Source organism: Schistocerca piceifrons, chromosome 4, assembly GCF_021461385.2.
Source record: "Schistocerca piceifrons isolate TAMUIC-IGC-003096 chromosome 4, iqSchPice1.1, whole genome shotgun sequence".
NCBI classification, from domain to species: Eukaryota; Metazoa; Arthropoda; class Insecta; order Orthoptera; family Acrididae; genus Schistocerca; species Schistocerca piceifrons.
In genome coordinates, this window is record NC_060141.1 from 859002 (window position 1) to 882241 (window position 23240).

General features: G+C 41.7%; 1 protein-coding gene across 1 annotated transcript in view; it reads right to left on the minus strand.

Annotated features, from left to right (window-relative positions):
• Positions 1-23240, minus strand: part of LOC124794831 — a 228074-nt gene that overhangs the window by 20682 nt on the left and 184152 nt on the right. The window lies entirely within an intron of this gene.

A 23240-nucleotide genomic window follows, 5' to 3' on the forward strand; every position in this document is an offset into this window, starting at 1 on the left:
GGTCCCCATCAGGAAATTTTCATCTATTTCTGAAAAATTTGGACTCCTTGTTGTGCTATCTGTCAGACAGGGGGAAGCAAATTATTATTTGTGGGGACTTCAATGTAGATTCTCTGAAAGAGGGTAATAGGAAAAATGACCTTGAAGTATTACTCGGTTCTTTCAATTTGACACCCGTTATTGATTTTCCTACTCGGGTGGTAAAGAATAGCAGCTCACTGATAGATAACTTCTTTGTAGACCAAGATAAGTTTAACCAGATAAATGCTCAGCCTGTTGAGAATGGTCTTTCTGATCATGGTGCACAGCTAGTTACAATATATGACATAGCTCCATTCAGCAATACTAAACAGTCCTCCAAAGTAGTACGTTCAGTCAACGATTTAACAATTGCAAATTTCAGGGAAAGCCTACAGCAGTTAGACTGGGATGAGGTGTACCGTGAACCTGATGCCAATTTAAAATATAATTTATTTCATGACATTTTTGTAAATGCATTTGAAAACTGCTTCCCCAAGAAAATAGTTAAATATACTCGTAAGAAACCTTGTAACAAACCATGGCTTACTAAGGGTATAAAAATATCTTGTAACCGGAAAAGGGAAATGTATCTGACAGCAAGAAAGAGTAGTGACCCAGAAACTATCAAAAATTATAAAAACTACTGTGTTATATTAAGAAAAGTTATTAAAAAATCCAGGAGTATGTGTATCATGTCTGAAATCAGCAACTCTGATAATAAAATTAAAACAATTTGGAATATTATTAAAAGAGAAACAGGTCAACCAAGAGCAGAGGAAGACATTATTACCATCAAATTGAATGAAAGCTTTACGAACAAAAAGTCAGAAGTTGAAAATATTTTTAATAATCATTTTCTAAATGTTGTGGATATAGTAGGATCCAGGTGTTCATTAGAAGATGCTAGGCTGTTAATGGAAGAGGCCATACCTATGCAATTTGATACAATTGAACTCTCACCCACTTCTCCCTCTGAAATTAAGAAAATAATAAACTTGCTTAAAAGCAAAAACTCACATGGAATTGATGGCATTTCCAGCAAAATACTAAAAGCTTGTTCTCAACAGATAAGTAAGATTCTCAGCCACCTGTGTAATAGCTCTCTGGAACAGGGCATTTTCCCTGATAGACTGAAATATGCTATTGTTATACCTTTGCATAAAAAGGGGGATAGATCTGATGTCAACAATTACCGCCCAATCTCCCTTCTAACAGCTTTATCCAAAATTTTTGAGAAAGTAATGTATTCAAGAGTAGCTTCACATATCTGTAAAAATGAAGTACTAACAAAATGTCAGTTTGGTTTCCAGAAAGGTTTTTCAACAGAAAATGCCATATATGCTTTCACCAGTCAAATTTTGAATGATCTGAATAACCGAAAACCATCCATTGGGATTTTTTGTGATCTCTCAAAGGCTTTTGATTGTGTAAATCATGAAATTCTGCTAGACAAGCTCAAGTATTGTGGCATGAGTGGGACAGTGCACAAATGGTTTAATTCGTACCTAACTGGAAGAGTGCAGAAAGTTGAAATAAGTAGTTCTCGTAACATGCAAAGATCAGCACATTCCGCAAACTGGGGAACTATCAAGAATGGGGTTCCACAAGGGTCAGTCTTGGGTCCTTTGTTGTTCTTATTATATATTAATGACTTGCCATTCTATATTCATGAAGAGGCAAAGTTAGTTCTCTTTGCTGATGATACAAGTATAGTAATCACACCTGAGAAACAAGAATTATCTGATGAAATTGTCAATACTGTCTTTCAGAAAATTACTAAGTGGTTCCTTGTAAACGGACTCTCACTGAATTTGGATAAGACACAGTACATACAGTTCCATACAGTGAATGGTATGACGCCATTAATAAATATAGACCTTAATCAGAAGCATATAGCTAAGGTAGAATATTCCAAATTTTTAGGTATGTCCATTGATGAGAGATTAAATTGGAAGAAACACATTGATGATCTGCTGAAACGTTTGAGTTCAGCTACTTATGCAATAAGGGTCATTGCAAATTTTGGTGATAAACATCTTAGTAAATTAGCTTACTACGCCTATTTTCACTCATTGCTTTCATATGGCATCATATTTTGGGGTAATTCATCACTGAGGAATAAAGTATTTATTGCACAAAAGCGTGTAATCAGAATAATAGCTGGAGTCCACCCAAGATCATCCTGCAGACATTTATTTAAGGATCTAGGGATATTCACAGTAGCTTCTCAGTATATATACTCTCTTATGAAATTTGTTATCAACAATCAAACCCAATTCAAAAGTAATAGCAGTGTGCATAACTACAATACTAGGAGAAAGGACGATCTTCACTATTCAAGATTAAATCTAACTTTGGCACAGAAAGGGGTGAATTATACTGGCACTAAAGTCTTTGGTCACTTACCAAATAGTATCAAAAGTCTGACAGATAACCAACAAGTATTTAAGAAGAAATTAAAAGAATTTCTGAATGACAACTCCTTCTACTCCATAGAGGAATTTTTAGATATAAATTAAAAAAAAATAAAAAAAAATAAAAAAATAAAAATAAAAAAACACACAAAAAATAAAGTTGTTATATTAACTTAAGTATGTTGTTAAATTAACCTAATTATGTCATGTATTGGAATATTCGACTCGTTCCACATCATTACGAAATATCGTATTCATGATCCATGGAACTAGTATTAATCTAATCTAATCTAATCTAATCTAATCTAATCAAATAACGAAAGGGGTTTACCAGCACAGTAATTCATTAATTTTTCTTAGGGGACGTTTCAAAGCTTAAGGTCTGTGACTGATGTAGGTGAAGATAGTGTGACGATTATGGTTGAAGAAGTTGTAGGGTCAGATGTAGATGGCTACAAGGCTTACAGTCATATTCTTGAGGCAAACTGAAAGGGTGAAGTACTGGAAAGGCACAGGCAGTCAATGCAACCCTAACTCAGGCTAACATGGTAGGAATGTCTGTGCTTCATAGGGTGTATGTTGACAAATAACGCATTGGTGACATGCTGATATAACACATGCATGGAGAGCATTTTGTTGGTGCTGAGAGAACAGATATTATAGATAGGATGTTGTGCTGCTAGTATGCCATAATGTATTTAGTGACGAAACAGGGTTAGGTAAATGTTTTAAGGTAGTATTTTGGGGTAGCTGAAGACCATGTAGGATTAGCTTTGGGTGTACATGACTTATACATTAAGATGGAAGTTGACTGGGGCTGGTATCGTTGTCTGTAGTATGATCTGTGGACGTGCAAAGGTATTGGATGTAGTGGAAAGCAGTGGTTCTACAATTAATCTCTTTGAGGTGTAGATAGAAAGCATGAAGTTATTGGGATAAACAGACGGTAAGTTTGGTTTTGTATATGACGCCTTTACTTTGCATTTATGGATATATATGAGATGGGGTGACTGTAGGTGATGCAGGTGAGTCAGGATTGTACGCTTTGGCACTGTTTATGGTAGTGGTTTTGTTTGTATTGCGGATGGGTCGGAAGGATCTTGCAATTTTGTGTCAGACAGTCACTGTACTGGAAACAGTTCTGACACCTGTAGACCGGTGGTTAGGATTTGTATGATTCTACACGATGGCAGTGATAGTAGATCACTGCTTCATTATTAATACGACCATCTATTGTAACATGGATTTGGTAAAAATATGGTTGCCGAGTATAGGCAGCCATATTGTTATTACAATTACATATTGTTGTTACAATTAATGCAACAAATGGGACAAAATCTTCAAAAGTTAGACACAATGGAACAAAATCTTCAAAAGTTAGACAACACGTTTGAACAAACACGTGACGATTTAACTACTGAGTTACATAAGATCGAATCGAAATGTCAAAAAGTCTGTAATGATGTAAAAACACAAGTTTGTGAGCATTTTCAACCTATTTTTTCGCGGCATGAAAATGCATTACAGAATCACGATGCCGCCATAAAAGAACTGCAAACTATTGTTCATGAAAATCACGAGACCTTGCAAGCTAAAATTGACTCAGTTGCATCTACCGATTCGGTTTCACTACTTGCAAAAACTCAGGAAAACTTAAAGGACACAGTAGATACTCCGAAAATTGGTTCAGAAAGACACATGGAGGAAATTAGTTCATTATCAGAGAAAGTAGTCGAACTTTCGGATCAGCTAAATAATTTATCTACGAAGGTAGATGATAATCTGAATGACACAAGACCGGTAGTCTTTAATGATACAGAAGAGTATGAACAAATTAGGAAATTCAAACAAAATCAGAATCAAATTAATACGCAACACCAAAGAGAAATCTGGCAAGTACAACATCAGTTGACACAAGTAATACAAGAATATTCATATTTCAGAGGACACTCGCCCTCCAATACGGGGAGAGTGACATAGAAATACGAAACAGCCACAAAATAATAACACAGGGCAGTTCGGAAATTATGAAAGAAATTGGCAAGGTACACTGAATTTTGAGATGGAACCGCCGAAACGCAGTAACAATGACCGATTTGCGACTCGCCGACATGATGATTTTGACTATAAGCTGTTTATTACTACATGTAAATTCAAAGCATGGCTTCATCAATTCTCTCATTGTTTTCCTCCCAACTGGTCATTAGAGCACAGATTAGTATTTATGTGTGGCTATTTAGAGAATGAACCAGCTGTAAGAATGCGATCGGTCAGTGAAGGAGAATTTTACCATGCTTTCCTCTCAGCATATTGGTCTCAAGCTACACAAGACCGAGTAAAACATAGCATCATAAAGATGAAACATTTCGAACAATCTGAATTTCCAGTCTTGTGAAATATTTTGAAGACATGTTGCGCAAGAATCAGTACCTGTCAAACCCATACAGCACCTCAGAACTCATCCGCATTCGCTTAATCAAATTGCCTGAACATTTACGACATATTATTTTGGCAGGACGTTGCAAAGACGACATTGAAGCTTTTCAGGGACTCTTACAAGAACTGGAAATTGACACTGACAATCGCGGAACGCGAAAACAGGAGCACAACAATTACAGGTCAGATGCATCACAATTCCGTGACGACAGAAATAATAACTGGACATGACAAGGCTATTCTTACAACGCAAATCGTGAACAAAACAGACACCACCCATATGACAACCACTGGCAGAGTCATAGTTACAAAGAAAGATCGCATTTCCGTAGTAATGAACATAACAGAGACAATGATAGAAACAGACAATATGGCAATCAGAACTATTATTATCATGGGAGACAGAATAACTTCAGACACAACGGTCCACTGTGCAGTGATAATTCAGGGAGTAATTCTCCACCACTTAACCGACAAGAAAGAAACTACAGGAACTACCGACATGACGACAGACGATATAATCATAACGACAGACCTGAATTTCATCAGAACTGGCGTGATTCAAACAGGGCTGGGCTCTCTCGGCAAGGTGAATTTGTGGAAGTTGGGTCTCCTCATCCCAATAACGATGCGCGCCAACAAAGAGACAGACAATGACTCGCACCGCAGGCAGCCATGTGCGCCGGCTGGCTCAGAGAAAAATAACATAGACGATAACCTTGAGAAAAATTTTAGCATTCTTTACCGATGTATACTGCATGACAATTGCATTGAAGTTGAAACTCTGCATACTAGGAAGAGTAGAGGATTGCACCACATTTCACATGTAAAACCGTTTATTGAAAGATAATCAGCTTTTTAACTAAGTCTTTGCCGTAAAATTTTTCACTTCATGCTACTAGTACGCGTTGTCACACTTAGAAACTGTTATCATGCAACAATGTTTTGAAGTTAACTATCCAGTCTAGAACCTAGGGAACATATTTAGACAGTAATTGCCACTGCATTGTGATAGTGAACAGGCGACACACTGTTATTGTGTGTGAAAATTCTTGCTTGTTAGTTGTACGATTATGTAATGACTATAAGGCTCACATACTTAGAACATATGCCGATACTGTAATGAGATTTTAATGCAACATTTTGGTTTACTTGAAAAGACATTCCTTATTTGAAGTAGTTTCTGTGAGATTAAAGATGACTTAGTATTTGGTTGCTTTGACAGTTACACGATTATACCATGACGCTACTAGTGTGTGACATCATTTATATTATTGCTTTTGCGCTGTATCTGTTTTATATGAGCACAGTTTTTCTGAATTCTTCTGGAAAGTAAAACATGTTTTAGTAGTAACTTTGTGGTATAGCTACAGTGAGACAGCCTTTTCCGCAGCACAAGAATACGTTACAGTACAGTACTTACTTCATCGCGGCAATAAGCGTAACAACTACGATATCTATGCGCATACAAATTCACTTTGTTTATTACGAGGTAAGTACATTGACTTCTACAGAACTTTGCTTATGGACGACGATAATTACGACACTTGGCACATTTTTCACCCTTAAGTAATGACAGAGATTGTCTTACAACAAGACGCACAGTTTAGCGCTACAGTACATGTATTTGAGTGATTGATTTTGTACTTAAAACATTAATGTTTAAAGATTTTTGAATTACAATGAAAGTTTTCCGTGATACATTTCATTCCATTTCTGTAATCTGTAACACCTGAGGGTATTATTACATTAATCCTCATGGGGGTAGACGCTTACTTTTTGTACCATGTGTGTGGCAAACACAAGGACCCTAGCTAATATCGTTTTTTCTTATACAACTTTACACATCGGTACCATATTTCTCTAACACAGAATTACACAGCTATCTGATTATTTAACAGGGAAACAAACATTTTTTTTACTATGTCAGTGACACATGTTTACGCAATTACAGAGTTCGATAACTTCACACATATGAAATTGTATTTTATCTGTACTTTGTGAACTGTTCATATTTTTTCGGAACCATTGTGATATTATGAGAGCTTTGAATGATGTATTTGGTATGGGATCATGATTTTTAAAGTACGTTTGAGGTAGATGATACTATTGAATTTTTCTTAGGTCTTGAAATTATTGAAAGAAGCTGCGACGATTTTGAAATGTGATTGATCTGTTATGATGTTATTCTTACGATGACGATGTGTGTTATGTTGTTGAGGTATGTATATGATCAATAAGATGATGCTACCATATATGAGGAATGTGATTACGTGTTTATATGTATATGAATAATGAATATAAGTTAGGGACTCTGGTTTGTGGAAAAGGATGTTGTAAACCAAGAATCGTACTTTAAAAGTTATGAACTGTTTGTAAATGCGCGAGTGTATCACAATGAGGCGAAAATTTTTTGGACACTGTTATATTTACAGGATTTTGTTTCTACACATTTGTAATGCAAATTCTCGCCCTGTGAAATTTTTATATGAGACTGTCACTGTAGCGGAAACTGCTGTCGTAAATATTAAGAAAGGTAAGTGACCTTGACGTAATGCGTTTTGGGCGCCCAGATAAGAGATAAACGTCTGACAAAAGAGAGCCATTAGGTGGAGAAAAAAAAGAGACCATTAACCTCGCTATTGACATTTCTTTGTCGAAAGCATCGCAAATACGACACGCTCAAACTTGAAAACATATGATTACACTGTGGAGCTCTTAATTTATGATATTTACTAAAATGGCTAATGAAACGATGAGAAACATTTCAATGCTATTGTCTTGCTAATTGATTTTTTACTGCATTATGAAATGCCATATGGCTTGCTTTATGTATTTATTTACTCATTTTGTTTAATATCTAGTTTCTAGCTGCACTGCAGCATTGGTTAAAATAAAATTTAATAGATGCACTAATATAGTTATTTTATGCCTACAGATCCAGTAAATAATAATTTTATGATCTACTTCCAAGAAAACGAGGGAACATAAATAGACATTTCCCTTCACAGGAATTCCATAAATAATTTTTTTTACGATTTTGTAACTTGTCTGCTAGAGAAAGTTCTCGTGATGCATCACTCTAGTGTTAAGATGTGACTTAGGTATTAAACATGGCCATTTTTACTGTAATATTGTTTCTGCTTGAGCTTTGTCATGTTTAGGTGTAAGTTATTGCATTTGCTGCTGCTGCTTGCCAGGCATAGTGCGATTAAATTTCACTTTGTATTACTCTGTTAAGCCTGTTTTACTACTGATTTATTTTTCTTTTTGCTGCACATTGGCTCATATTAGTGATAATATTGCATTTGCTCTGCTAATTTAGATATACTGCTGCTATCTTTGCCAATTTGCTTTTTTTTTGTCATTGCTCTTTGTGTTAATTGTTTTGTACTGCTGCATTGCCTCATCCCTTAGTATATATATCTGAGCTCAGTAGATTTAAGTTAGCTTAAGAGGGGGTAGACTATATAAGAAACTAACTATGGAGAATAGGGAAAGAATGCATTGAGAAGTTATATGAAAAAGATTTGGGCCAAAATGAGTATTGTACACTGAGAAATAATTATTTTGAAAAAAATATGAATAGAATACAGAAAGCAGGTATAGATAAGACTTTTTGGGAATAATGATGAATGAAGGGAGATCTCCAAGAAGTAAAGAAAGTTTTGTTTGCAAAATACTGCAGTAAAATAAACCCTGTCTTTTCCTTTTGTATTATACCGCTATGTGTTTGTGTACCCTTGTGTATTTGTGTTCTTCCTGTCTTTAGATGTTAATCTGATAAGACTTATGTTGTAGAGTTTTTCTAATACTCAGCTACATTCACTATGATGAGGAATACTGTTATCCTCAAATATAATTTGCATTAATAATACGTTATTTACTTTGTAAAGATGTTTAGACATTATTTATTCTGTTCTGTTTCAGTGCTCTTGTGTAAAATTAATGTTTCGAAAACTATTCTCAATATTTTATTTATTTTCTTATGTCATAATTCCTGTAACACTGATGCACATGTTTATTTCTATTCTTTTGTAAACCCTGTATTACTACAAATGTTATCTGTACTATTATGTTCTTTAATGATGTATTTTGTACCTTTGTAATTGTATTCTTATGATGTAAATTTATAATTGTATAGACACCAGTTCTTCAAATTAAGTTTCATTTCAGTGCACACGTTTGTTAGTCATAGTACACACAGAATATGCGAGAAGAAAAGGTGTACTGGTAGCATTTGCATGTGTGTTGATAATTCAGCAAGGGACTGGTTAACAGCATTGCTGGTTCTAAGGACAATTCCAAAAACTTTGTGAGTGCACAAGTGGCGGTTATGGACTTGATATATTGTCCGCAAGACTCTTCGATGGTGATTGTGCACCTGCACAGTCGCAACAGATGGCTGCTGGCGGTCTCTACAAGGACTACAGTGGGTCTCCATCTTTGATGGCCCACCAATACCATTATTTCTACAAGGACTGCAGGGGGTCTGCACCTTTGATGGTCCACCAATACAATTATTTCTACAAGGACTGCAGTGGGTCTGCATCTTTGATGGCCCACCAATACCATTATTTCTACAAGGACTGCAGTGGGTCTGCACCTCTGGTGGCCCACCAATACCATACTCTCTACCAGGACTACAGTGGGTATGCTCTGTGATGACCTACCTACCAATATCCTTTCTAAACTTCGACTAACTCTGCTGTGGGTTTGCTTTCTTGTGGCCCATTACCTGTCTGCATGTCAAGAGACAGCACTGTCCTTCCGTTGGAAGACGCCTTTACTTTGCATTTATGGATATACACTCCTGGAAATGGAAAAAAGAACACATTGACACCGGTGTGTCAGACCCACCATACTTGCTCCGGACACTGCGAGAGGGCTGTACAAGCAATGATCACACGCACGGCACAGCGGACACACCAGGAACCGCGGTGTTGGCCATCGAATGGCGCTAGCTGCGCAGCATTTGTGCACCGCCGCCGTCAGTGTCAGCCAGTTTGCCGTGGCATACAGAGCTCCATCGCAGTCTTTAACACTGGTAGCATGCCGCGACAGCGTGGACGTGAACCGTATGTGCAGTTGACGGACTTTGAGCGAGGGCGTATAGTGGGCATGCGGGAGGCCGGGTGGACGTACAGCCGAATTGCTCAACACGTGGGGAGTAAGGTCTCCACAGTACATCGATGTTGTCGCCAGTGGTCGGCGGAAGGTGCACGTGCCCGTCGACCTGGGACCGGACCGCAGCGACGCACGGATGCACGCCAAGACCGTAGGATCCTACGCAGTGCCATAGGGGACCGCACCGCCACTTCCCAGCAAATTAGGGACACTGTTGCTCCTGGGATATCGGCGAGGACCATTCGCAACCGTCTCCATGAAGCTGGGCTACGGTCCCGCACACCATTAGGCCGTCTTCCGCTCACGCCCCAACATCGTGCAGCCCGCCTCCAGTGGTGTCGCAACAGGCGTGAATGGAGGGACGAATGGAGACGTGTCGTCTTCAGCGATGAGAGTCGCTTCTGCCTTGGTGCCAATGATGGTCGTATGCGTGTTTGGCGCCGTGCAGGTGAGCGCCACAATCAGGACTGCATACGACCGAGGCACACAGGGCCAACACCCGGCATCATGGTGTGGGGAGCGATGTCCTACACTGGCCGTACACCACTGGTGATCGTCGAGGGGACACTGAATAGTGCACGGTACATCCAAACCGTCATCGAGCCCATCGTTCTACCATTCCTAGACCGGCAAGGGAACTTTCTGTTCCAACAGGACAATGCACGTCCGAATGTATCCCGTGCCACCCAACGTGCTCTAGAAGGTGTAAGTCAACTACCCTGGCCAGCAAGATCTCCGGATCTGTCCCCCATTGAGCATGTTTGGGACTGGATGAAGCGTCGTCTCACGCGGTCTGCACGTCCAGCACGAACGCTGGTCCAACTGAGGCGCCAGGTGAAAATGGCATGGCATGCCGTTCCACAGGACTACATCCAGCATCTCTACGATCGTCTCCATGGGAGAATAGCAGCCTGCATTGCTGCAAAAGGTGGATATACACTGTACTAGTGCCGACATCGTGCATGCTCTGTTGCCTGTGTCTATGTGCCTGTGGTTCTGTCAGTGTGATCATGTGATGTATCTGACCCCAGGAATGTGTCAATAAAGTTTCCCCTTCCTGGGACAATGAATTCACGGTGTTCTTATTTCAATTTCCAGGAGTGTATATGAGTTGGGGTCACTGTAGGTGGTGCAGGTGAGTCAGGATTGTACGCTTTGGCACTGTTTATGGTAGTGGTTTTGTCTGTGTTGTGGATAGGTCGGAAGGATCTTGCAATTTTGTGTCAGATAGTCACTGTACTGGAAACAGTTCTGACACCTGTAGACCGGTGGTTAGGATTTGTATGATTCTACACGATGGCAGCGATAGTAGATCACTGCTTCATTATTAATATGACCATCTATTGTAACATGGATTTGGTAAAAATATGGCTGCCGAGTATCGGGCCAAAATCATTGTGCCTATGGAGAGCTTGGCGTATTGGACGCTTCAATGGTGATTTAAATCCCACTCGACTTCCTCCGCTATATCGTAAGTTCACTAATCTGGATGACAGTAGTGAAAATGACTGGACGCCAAGGGACTGTTTGTAGGAGGATCGTTGGGATATCAAGATCTGTGAATTTTATTATGATACCATCTTTCCTAGGAATCAGTTGCTCTGTTTAGACTTGGTAGGTATGTTTCTAACTTCGACGCTAAGGATTTTGATCTAAGATATTCGGTGGCTGGCGGGATCAGACAAAATAAGTCGATGGATGGCATATAAATGTATGATACTGTCAGGAGTATACTTCCGTTTTTTTCTCCAGATCGGGAGATTTCTCAAGGCTGAGTCTGTTGTTTATTCTTGTCGGTGGGCTGTATTGTGAAGGAGTTTGTGGGGCGGTTGGAAAGAGATGGCACGCCCGGATGGTCTGCCAGGAGCAAACATTGTGGTCAGTAAGTAACACGAAGAAGATTTGCTGTCTTTATGATTTCGCAACAATCTGAACAACTTTTTTGTGTGTAAAGAAAATTAGCAATATGGGAATATAATCTGAAATGAAGGAAGATGATATTAATAAACAATACATTTACACACTCATGAGACTAGGTCCAACCAACTGTACAAACCAGGGTAGGATGGTTTCAGATTTACGACATTTTCTGTGTTTGAAGAAAATTATTTTGGGTGCATGGCCACGCCTTTATAAAACACTAATCCAGCTATACCACTTACGTCTTTATCGCGGTCCTTTTAGGGGTGAGTAACCGCTAGATCTTGGCTAAATTCTGGGGAAGTTCTGTATATACCAATTTACTTTCGTTGTCAGGTCACCCCCTCTCTCAAGTATCTTGGTGTCACCCTTGACCGTCGCCTTTCCTGGACCCACCATCTCCAGACAATCCCAGCCAAGGCATGCTCCCTACTCCACCTCCTCAAACTCCTTTCTGGCTGCACATGGGATCCTCTATGACTTAATTCCTATTTCCCCCGCCTCCTCCTCTTCCTTGAACGGATACAGATCCTTTACACCTCCTGTAAACTTGATCCCCCTCACCTGCTAGTCTCTCCCATCCTTTCCCACCCCCGTCCACTGCCACGCCTATACTACTGCATCCCACCCGCTCTCCATCTCACCATGCTCCATACCCTTACCCAAGATGGCTTCCGCCAACTCCCCCTCCCTGATGATGCCCTCGTCCCCCCCATCTAACCCTTCTACCTGCTTTGATCCTCCCCTTCCTCCTGTGTTTTTTCCCCTAGGGCTCCCTCTTTTCCCCTCTCTCCCTCCTCACTTCCTCCCCCTCTTCTCTCCTCTCCCCTTTCCTGGGCTTCCACCTCCTCCTCATACCCTCTCCCCTCCCCCTCCCTTCTTCTCTCCCACTGGCATCCTCCCTCCCCTCCCTCCCCTCTTCCCTATGGCAGGCCCCCAACTTTTTCTTGCAAATAGCGTGTTTTAGTGAGCCGACGGTCGTCGCCACTGTGCTGTGTTTCTCTTCCCATCAGTTCATCAGTGTCTCTTCTTCAGTGCTCTTACGTTCACGTGTGCAGCTCTGTGTCTCCGTCTGTGTATAGTTCTGAACTTTTTTATGCAACCAGTGCGTCTGCGAACGCCTTCCTTTATTTTAATATGTATGTCTCTTGTTTTTATCCTCCATGTATGTTTGTTTTTACGTCTTCCTGTTTAATGCATGTTTTTCTATTGCCGAAGAGCGGCGTAGATAGGCTGCTGCCGGCGTACCTTTATGCAAAGGTTTGAAAATAACAACAAAGAAAAAAAAGGTTGTCAGGTGACCACCGACGTTATATTTTCTACAGAGGGATATCACACTCCAGCAATTGATTGAGATGGAAGAGCGCATCGGCAGCTTGTACCCAGGGGCAGTGTTGTCCTGCAGAGAGACGTTCATGCCGAATGGCACTTCTGCTGAGGCCGCTTGTTTACACTGTTGAAGACAGGCCACGTGGAGCTGCCTGCTGGCAAACACAAGCGGCTCTGGATGGACTGAGATCGCTGGCAGTCAGGCCTTTGGCAACTTGTACCCACACTCCCTGTCCGTGCTGTAGGGATGTTTAATTGTACACTCCTGGAAATGGAAAAAAGAACACATTGACACCGGTGTGTCAGACCCACCATACTTGCTCCGGACACTGCGAGAGGGCTGTACAAGCAATGATCACACGCACGGCACAGCGGACACACCAGGAACCGCGGTGTTGGCCGTCGAATGGTGCTAGCTGCGCAGCATTTGTGCACCGCCGCCGTCAGTGTCAGCCAGTTTGCCGTGGCATACGGATCTCCATCGCAGTCTTTAACACTGGTAGCATGCCGCGACAGCGTGGACGTGAACCGTATGTGCAGTTGACGGACTTTGAGCGAGGGCGTATAGTGGGCATGCGGGAGGCCGGGTGGACGTACCGCCGATTTGCTCAACACGTGGGGCTTGAGGTCTCCACAGTACATCGATGTTGTCGCCAGTGGTCGGCGGAAGGTGCACGTGCCCGTCGACCTGGGACCGGACCGCAGCGACGCACGGATGCACGCCAAGACCGTAGGATCCTACGCAGTGCCGTAGGGGACCGCACCGCCACTTCCCAGCAAATTAGGGACACTGTTGCTCCTGGGGTATCGGCGAGGACCATTCGCAACCGTCTCCATGAAGCTGGGCTACGGTCCCGCACACCGTTAGGCCGTCTTCCGCTCACGCCCCAACATCGTGCAGCCTGCCTCCAGTGGTGTCGCGACAGGCGTGAATGGAGGGACGAATGGAGACGTGTCGTCTTCAGCGATGAGAGTCGCTTCTGCCTTGGTGCCAATGATGGTCGTATGCGTGTTTGGCGCCGTGCAGGTGAGCGCCACAATCAGGACTGCATACGACCGAGGCACACAGGGCCAACACCCGGCATCATGGTGTGGGGAGCGATCTCCTACACTGGCCGTACACCACTGGTGATCGTCGAGGGGACACTGAATAGTGCACGGTACATCCAAACCGTCATCGAACCCATCGTTCTACCATTCCTAGACCGGCAAGGGAACTTGCTGTTCCAACAGCACAATGCACGTCCGCATGTATCCCGTGCCACCCAACGTGCTCTAGAAGGTGTAAGTCAACTACCCTGGCCAGCAAGATCTGCGGATCTGTCCCCCACTGAGCATGTTTGGGACTGGATGAAGCGTCGTCTCACGCGGTCTGCACGTCCAGCAGGAAAGCTGGTCCAACTGAGGCGCCAGGTGGAAATGGCATGGCAAGCCGTTCCACAGGACTACATCCAGCATCTCTACGATCGTCTCCATGGGAGAATAGCAGCCTGCATTGCTGCGAAAGGTGGATATACACTGTACTAGTGCCGACATTGTACATGCTCTGTTGCCTGTGTCTATGTGCCTGTGGTTCTGTCAGTGTGATCATGTGATGTATCTGACCCCGGTAATGTGTCAATAAAGTTTCCCCTTCCTGAGACAATGAATTCACGTTGTTCTTATTTCAATTTCCAGGAGTGTATTTCCACCCCCCGCCCCCCTTAAAGAAACATCGGAAATTAAAGAGGCAATCGGATGCAATTCCGTACATGCTGCAGACCAGTACCCCAGAATCTGATCTATGATACGATCACCATGAGAGAAGTTAGCAACTTCTCCCAAATGGCCAAATCCTTAGTATCTGCAGAGAATTTGAACGACTCCTCCTTCATAAGGGCGCTTTAACAAGTAAAACGTCCCTCCTTACGCGGTATGGTGCGTAGACAGGATGAGAAACCTCTGACGAATGATGGTGTTATCGGCCGTCAGTGTCTCAGCAGGTAGGACTTGGCCGCTGCCTTTCTCTGCAGTTATCGTTTTTTTGACATTCGAGGCTTACTAAGGGTCTGTAACATTCTTTTAAAAAAATAAAGTCTTTTGGATACTTAGTAAAATTATTCTGCTTTGTATGGAATTCATTGAATGATGGCAAGTGCATACAAATATTTAAATTGTCTTACCTCTAAGGCAGCAGCGGTGGAACGCGATGTATTCTGGTCTGTCATACAGAAATATAAATATGCTAGCTACAGGCTCAGCAGTGTGCAATACTAGCCATACTTTGAAATGCACATGAAATTCTTTTGGCTCATATATGAAAACATTTAAGAAAAATCCAATTTCATTGAAAAACATATGAGCTTGACAGGGAGGTGATACTGGTTGTGGTGAATTACTAACACAGATTTCTTTTTAGCAAAATTATATTGCAAGTTAAGTTTGTCTTTTCAAAACCTTGCGAGGTGCCGGGGCAAGCAGTGTATTTAACACTAAATTCTTCTAGAATCTCCATATGTAAATGATGCTGTAAGCCCCCCCCTATTCTAACTCCGACTTTTGCTGTTGCACATGGATTAAAAAATATACGCAAACTGACTGTAATCAACCCTGCAAGTGGAGTAGAAAAGAGTTTGGCACCTGCAATAATTTAATTTGATAAATAAGTTAAATAAAGGAAGGTTTCATTAACGTAGTGAGAAATGATGGGTTGCTCTACCGATTAACAGAATGAAAGTTCTGTCCAAAATAACATTATGATTTATTAAGACTAAACACAAAATAATAAACAAAAACACATGAAACATTTATAATACATCAAATTGGCTCAAATTGGATACTCAAACAAACGCTATGAAGGTGAAGTTGTCCCTAAACTAGATTGTGAGGTTTAAGACGAAGTGGTATGTGGAGCCAATTCCTTGCCACTCAAATCTTAAGAGAGACACACAGCTAACCCAACATTAATTGCTGCTACTCAAGACAGAACAAAGTTAGAAAAAGACGAACAGGCGCGCTCTGCTGAGCTCTGATTATCACCTAGGAAAATCCCTATCTGCCAGTGCTGCGGACATACATTACCAAACTGTCTTCTTAACTGCCAGAACACGATCTGGCGTACTGGAGGCGATGGCTGGTAGCTTCGACGTCCTCGACCGAAAGGCGAGAGCCGACTACCTAGAGCACCCGTACAGGCCGAACATACAACATTCCCTCCCCCACGACAGTGGCCGTGGTTAAACATTCCAATCAGCTACTCGAAAATCGGCGGAAAATTCCTCTCTATTGCCAGAGCACTACCCAATGGAGATTCTTGGCGCCAATTTCTGCCCTGATTTTGCTACGTCACGGAGCTATGCCCTGAGCAAGCCAATCACAGTTACTATTTTGCAGAAAGCGCGGGAATTTTCCCGCCACAACTGCCTGGGTACACAAGTCATTCCCACGCCTCGCTGGTAGCCCGCCAGAAAGTGTTTTCGCTAAGTTTCTGCGAAGTAACGGAACCTCTAGCCCAGCCACTACTTCAGACCCCTCCGGGCGTGTCTTTTGACAATGTCGGCGTCTGCAAAGCATTCACTCGACTTCCTCACACCCGTTGGCTTAACCCTTTCCAGATCAGCAGATCCCGCCTGTGACCGGACCACCCGGGTGACGAGAGATGCTGCGTGGGAAGTCCGCGTGTGAAGGAATAGCGACTTTTCACTGCATGCAATTAGAGAGGAAAATCGTAAGATAGAAATATGAGAGGGGGCTCATGCCACCTCTCATAGCCCCTACGCCATTTTAGATTGTAATTGGTGAGCGGTTGGCTCACTTAGGAGCAAGATAGTGAGTCAATCGCCCAAGAACAATCTGCACATGCCACACTCTATAAAGAAAATCACTGCAACTGAAAAATACAGCTGATAGAGGGAGGATTATTTATGATGTAGCCAACTTCACCTTCTTAATATGGAACACTAACACTCACATCACACATCCATACCCAGGGAGCCCCTTCCAAACACCGATTCACACAGACATTCACTCTCTAAATATGGCCCGGGCATGTGAGCCAAATATGGAGCAATTTATTCTTTACAATCAGAGTTGGAGTGCTCCGCAATTAAATTCCCAAGATGTTACAATAATTTTAATCATTAAACTAACCTGAACTCACTCACACATGATACTATTTATGTCAACAATCTCTTGGTGAGCTTTCAGAATCTAATTACAACCTCCGATTCATTCTGTCTCCCTGCAGCAAGAATAACCTTTACAAAATGTTCCCTGAACTTATGGTCCATTCAAAATGACAGTGGTGGTATCTGCTTCAGTTTATGGGGACTTCAGGCACACTGTTTGCATACACACAACAATTAATACAAAATACAAAAAAAACATGGTTTGGAGAACAATACAGTAATTTGTAATAAGAATTACAGTGTAAAACACAAACACATACAAGGTATAACATACATTACAAAAACAACACTGGAGAAAGAAATTTAAGAAAAAAAAACAAGGTTCATGGGGCATCAAGTTGTGCGTGCACATAGCACAAAGTTCACGACTGTGCTGAGAATGAGGCACTAAATCACAATGTTAGAAATATTCGAAGCACTTCACAAATTCCACAGTACTGACATCACATAGGGCTAAACGTCGGGTGTTGTTGCTACGTTGTTGCAACGGCAATAGGGTGTGCTGGAGCATCTGCAGTACTCTGTTGAGATTGCACCAAGACCTACGCATATGATCACGGCAGTACGGTAGGAAGACACAGTGATAGGCTCTCCTCACGTCGATTAATTGTCTCTGAGGTCTACTTGTTGGGATACATCACTAGTCTAGGTCTCTTCTCTCGCTGGACAGTACTTTACGTTTCCCAATATTGTAGTTCGACGAGGGATGATGGCACGTGGAGTGACTTCACAAGTGTGTGAGGTCATCCATACAGTATCGAACTAGGAGCGACGATTGCTAAAATTGCTCTCTAATAGAAAGGAGAAGTTAGAAATGAGACCATACATTTGTTAGTGTGGCACGATACTGCTTTGTGTATGCAGATCGGCCAATGCTAGTGAGTTGTAAAAACCCAAACAGGTGAGTATATAGCGTCCCTTTCTGTCCTGAGGCACATGAGGTGCAGGTTCTGACATGATATGTGATCTTCTTCGTGTACTCACGACAACGTGGTCTGCCGCAGGGAATCCCTCCAAACGGCTGCCGCATCCGGAGAGCTAGCGGGCTGTCACATGTGGGTCGCGTGTCAGTGTCAACGGCCAGCCTCACTTTCGCTTGTGGCCCGGCGAGGATCCCGCCTTATCCCTCAGGTATACGGCCCGGTGACTGTCAGCTTGCAGGACCGGACGCTCGCCTTCTTGCAGGTAGCCGTAGACCTCTTGTTTTTGCGCTGGCTGGCCTCTGCATTGCCACGATACCCGTCATCTGCATAGTTCTGACAAAAATCTTATGACTAACTTTTTCCCATGACCTTCTATGTTATAATAAATTTACATAATGACACATTGATGGTCTGTCATTTGAGACACTCTTATTTTACTTTTATAGTTATTAATCTATGGCTATCATTATAACAAAATCTTGGTGTATCAAATTTAGACATGGAAATAATTTATCTTGATATTTGTGTATAGACCGGTCTCACTACTGTACATGGTGTGTGACACTACACTGGATGAACAGCTAAATGTGCGGGCCTGCACTAATATTACTATTAATTATATAGATCGACAGTAGACATGCTCAAGAATTAACTACCATTTGCCAACGATCTACATTCTATGTCTTTTAATTAAATTATGTTGTTATGCAGGTCTAAGTTTTACTGTGCTATAAAGAACATGCAACTATGCTACTTTCTCTCGCCCGTCGTCCCTCCATCTTGGGTCTGTGGTTTGGTGACCTGAAAAATAGCATCTCAACAGGCGCGCGCCAAACACTTGTGGTAGAAAACCGCCACACTATTAAGGATCTAGTTATTGTAAAATCCTAAAGTTTAATTTATCCTAGTATATGGTACTCTCTCTATTTTTTTTACCTTATACAACACTCTTACATAATTCCTGTTACGCTGAGATGTCTCGCTGCTCGCCGCTATTGACGACAGTGATGTGCGCGCCGTACGACATGGCCTCCGAGTTCTCACTACGCCTCACTGAAACTCCAGAGACTGGGTTAGCCATGACTATACAGGACAATAAATTTATAGTTGCAACTTCTTTTTCTATGTTATGCAGTATTCGCGATCAAAGCACACCTTTCGAGAGGCAATGTAATATGACCAAGCCAGGACTGGTTCCTGTTGAGGATTCCGTCGTCCACCACACATCAGCTACACAGTATGTCACGAATTTCCAAGTATAATTCCTTGGTTATTCATCTGTGACAGTCAAAAGCAGCACGCTAAATCCCCACCCAGCACATTGGCATGGTAGGCTTTATGCCCGCATTTCTACCGTCTAGGCCCTAGGGCACCATTGGAGTCAAACGCTCACAGGTTCACCCCGACTTGCAAGACAACGATGCTGGCGCATCACTGTAAAAACTTGTAAGTAGGCTGTTTATGTTTTCTTATCGGCAACGTTACGTAGCGCTCGGTATGAAAATCACTGGCTGTGCTGTGTGCAGTCTGTGGCTAGTTTGCATTGTTGTCTGCCATTGTAGTGTTGGGCAGCTGGACGTGAACAGCGCGTAGCGTTGCGCAGTTGGAGGTGAGCCGCCAGCAGTGGTGGATGTGGGGAGAGAGATGGCGGAGTTTTGAAATTTGCAATACTGGATGTCATGAACTACTATATATATTATGACTGTTAAGGTAAATACATTGTTTGTTCTCTATTAACATCTTTCAATTGCTAACTATGCCTATCAGTAGTTAGTGCCTTCAGTAGTTTGAGTCTTTTATTTAGCTGGCAGTAGTGGCGCTCGCTGTATTGCAGGAGTTCGAGTAACCAAGATTTTTGTGAGGAAACCGATTTGTGAAACGCATAGGTTAATGTTAGTCAGGACCATTCTTTTGTAGGGATTTCTGAAAGTCAGATTACGTTGCGCTAAAAATATTGTGTGTCAGTTTAAGCACAGTCGTGTATAATTTTTCAAAGGGGACGTTTCATATGTCGACCCTTAGCCGAGGATACCTCACTGGAATCTTCTGATTTTTTCTTGTAGTTTGTGTAATTAGTGTAGATTTTGTTTATTGCTATTGCGTAATTGTAGAAAGAATCTCCTTTGTAGTTGCAGTCTTTCATTGTTGTACAGTAAAACAGTTGTGGCATGCATGTAGATTTGCACCAAGTATTTCGCAGCTGCGCTTGCAATTAACTAGATATTATTTTCAGTGCTATGTTAAAGTGTTCCCCTATTTTTGCTCTTCAAATTGTGTTTTTCTGTGTTGTAGTGTGAAATATTGTGACAATAATGGCGTGTGAAAAACGTAACACTAGGAACCAAAGTAAACTGAGAAATGACAGTGAAGACGAAAGCAGTGTGTTAACGCCACCATGTAATGAATTAACTAATATTCAAAGTAGTAATTTGGTAACTGTGCATAGGGAAATGGAGCGGGCGTCAAATAATGGTGTAGACAGTGAAACAGGTAGTAAACAGGGAAGCATTATCGATCGATCGGTCGGCAACAGCTCGCCTCAGGAATCGGGAATGACAGAACACAATATTGCAAATACTGTAGACTCAGGTTTTGGGTTCTCACCGTTTTCTCAAATGAGTCAAGACACATTTTCCTCTTGTCAAAATGTGAATGTTGCCGGTGCTAATTCACTGCCGACAAGCATTGAGGAACATGTTTCAGACACCAGTGCATTGTTATTACAGTTAATGCAACAAATGGGACAAAGGCTACAGAAGATAGACACAACGCTTGAACAAAATCAGAAACAAATGGGACAAAATCTTCAAAAGTTAGACACAATGGAACAAAATCAGAGACAAACACAGCAACAGTTAGACACAATGGAACAAAATCTTCAAAAGTTAGACACAATGGAACAAAAGCTTCAAAAGTTAGACTCAGTGGAACATAAGCTTGAACAAACACGTGAAGATTTAACTACTGAGTTACATAACATTGAATCGAAATGTCAAAAAGTCTGTAATGATGTAAAAACACAAATTTGTGAGCATTTTCAACCTATTTTTTCGCGGCATGAAAATGCATTACAGAATCACGAAGCAGCCATAAAAGAACTCCAAACTATTGTTCATGAAAATCACGACACCTTGTAAGCTAAAATTGACTCAGTTGCATCTGACGATTCGGTTACGCAACTTGCAAAAACTCAAGAAAACTTAAAGGACACAGTAGATACGATTTCAACACAAATGGACACTCTGAAACTTGGTTCAGAAAAACACACTGAGGAAATAAGTACACTATCGGAGAAAGTAGCCGAACTTTCGGATCAGTTCACTAACTTATCTGCAAAAGTAGATGATGATCTGAATGACACAAGACTTGTAGCCATCACTGACACAGAAGAGTGCAAACAAATTAGGAAATTCAAACAAAATCAGAATCAAATTAATATGCAACACCAAAGAGAAATCCGGGAAGTACAAGATCAGCTGACACAGGTAATACAAGAATTACGTATTTCAGAGGCCACTCGCGCTCCAATACGGGAAGAGGGACATAGAAATACGGAACAGCCACAAAATAATAACTCAGGGCACTTCGGAAATTATGAAAGAAATTGGCAAGGTACACCGAATTTTGAGATGGAACCGCCGACACGACGTAACAATGACCGATATGCTACTCGCCGACACGATGATTTTGACTATAAGCTGTTCATTACTACATGTAAATTCAAAACGTTTAAGAATTCTGCCAACGACATTCATCCACAAGCGTGGCTCCATCAATTCTCTCATTGTTTTCCTCCCAACTGGTCATTGGAGCACAGGTTAGAATTTATGTGTGGCTACTTGGAGAATGAACCAGCTGTAAGAATGCGATCGGTCATTCACGATTGTCACAGTGAAGGAGAATTTTACCATGCCTTCCTCTCAGCATATTGGTCTCAAGCTACACAAGACCGAGTAAAACATAGCATCATAAAGATGAAACATTTCGAACAATCTGAATTTTCCAGTCTTGTGAAATATTTTGAAGACATGTTGCACAAGAATCAGTACCTGTCAAACCCATACAAGCCCCTCAGAACTCATATGCATTTGCTTAATCAAATTACCTGAACATTTACGACATATTATTTTGGCAGGACGTTCCAAAGACGACATTGAAGCTTTTCAGGGACTGTTACAAGAACTGGAAATTAACACTGAGAATCGCGGAACGCGAAAACAGAAGCACAACAATTACAGATCACATCCGTCACAATTCCGCGATGACAGAAATAATATACGACAAGGCTATTCTTTCAATGTAAATCGTGATCGAAACAGACACCACCCGTATGACAACCGTTGGCAGAGTAGTAATAATTACAGGGAAAGATCACCTCTCCGTGGTAATGACTATCACATAGACAATCAGTGAAACAGACAATATGGGAACCAAAATAATTATTATCAAGGGAGACAGAATAACTTTAGACGCAACGGTCCAGCGCACAGTTACGACTCACGGAGAAATTCTCCACCACGTGACTGACAAGAAAGAAACTATGGAATCTACCGACATGACGACAGACGATACGATCGTAACGACAGACCTGAACTGCATCAGAACTGGCGGGATTTAAACAGGGCAGGGCCCTCTCGTCACGGTGAATTTCTAGAAGTTAGGTCTCCAAATCCCAATAACGACGCGCGCCAACAAAGAGACAATAGGCAATGACTTACACCGCTGGCAGCCACAAAACGTACTTATGAAACTGACGACGCAGCTGCCGTAGCTAGTAATTACGTAAAAATGGAAGACATTAGGGACATCTTACTCCAGGAACACGACGTAAAACATAAAAACATTGCATATCCTATGATTCACATTACTGTAAATGACGTAAAATTTACGGCAGTACTTGACTC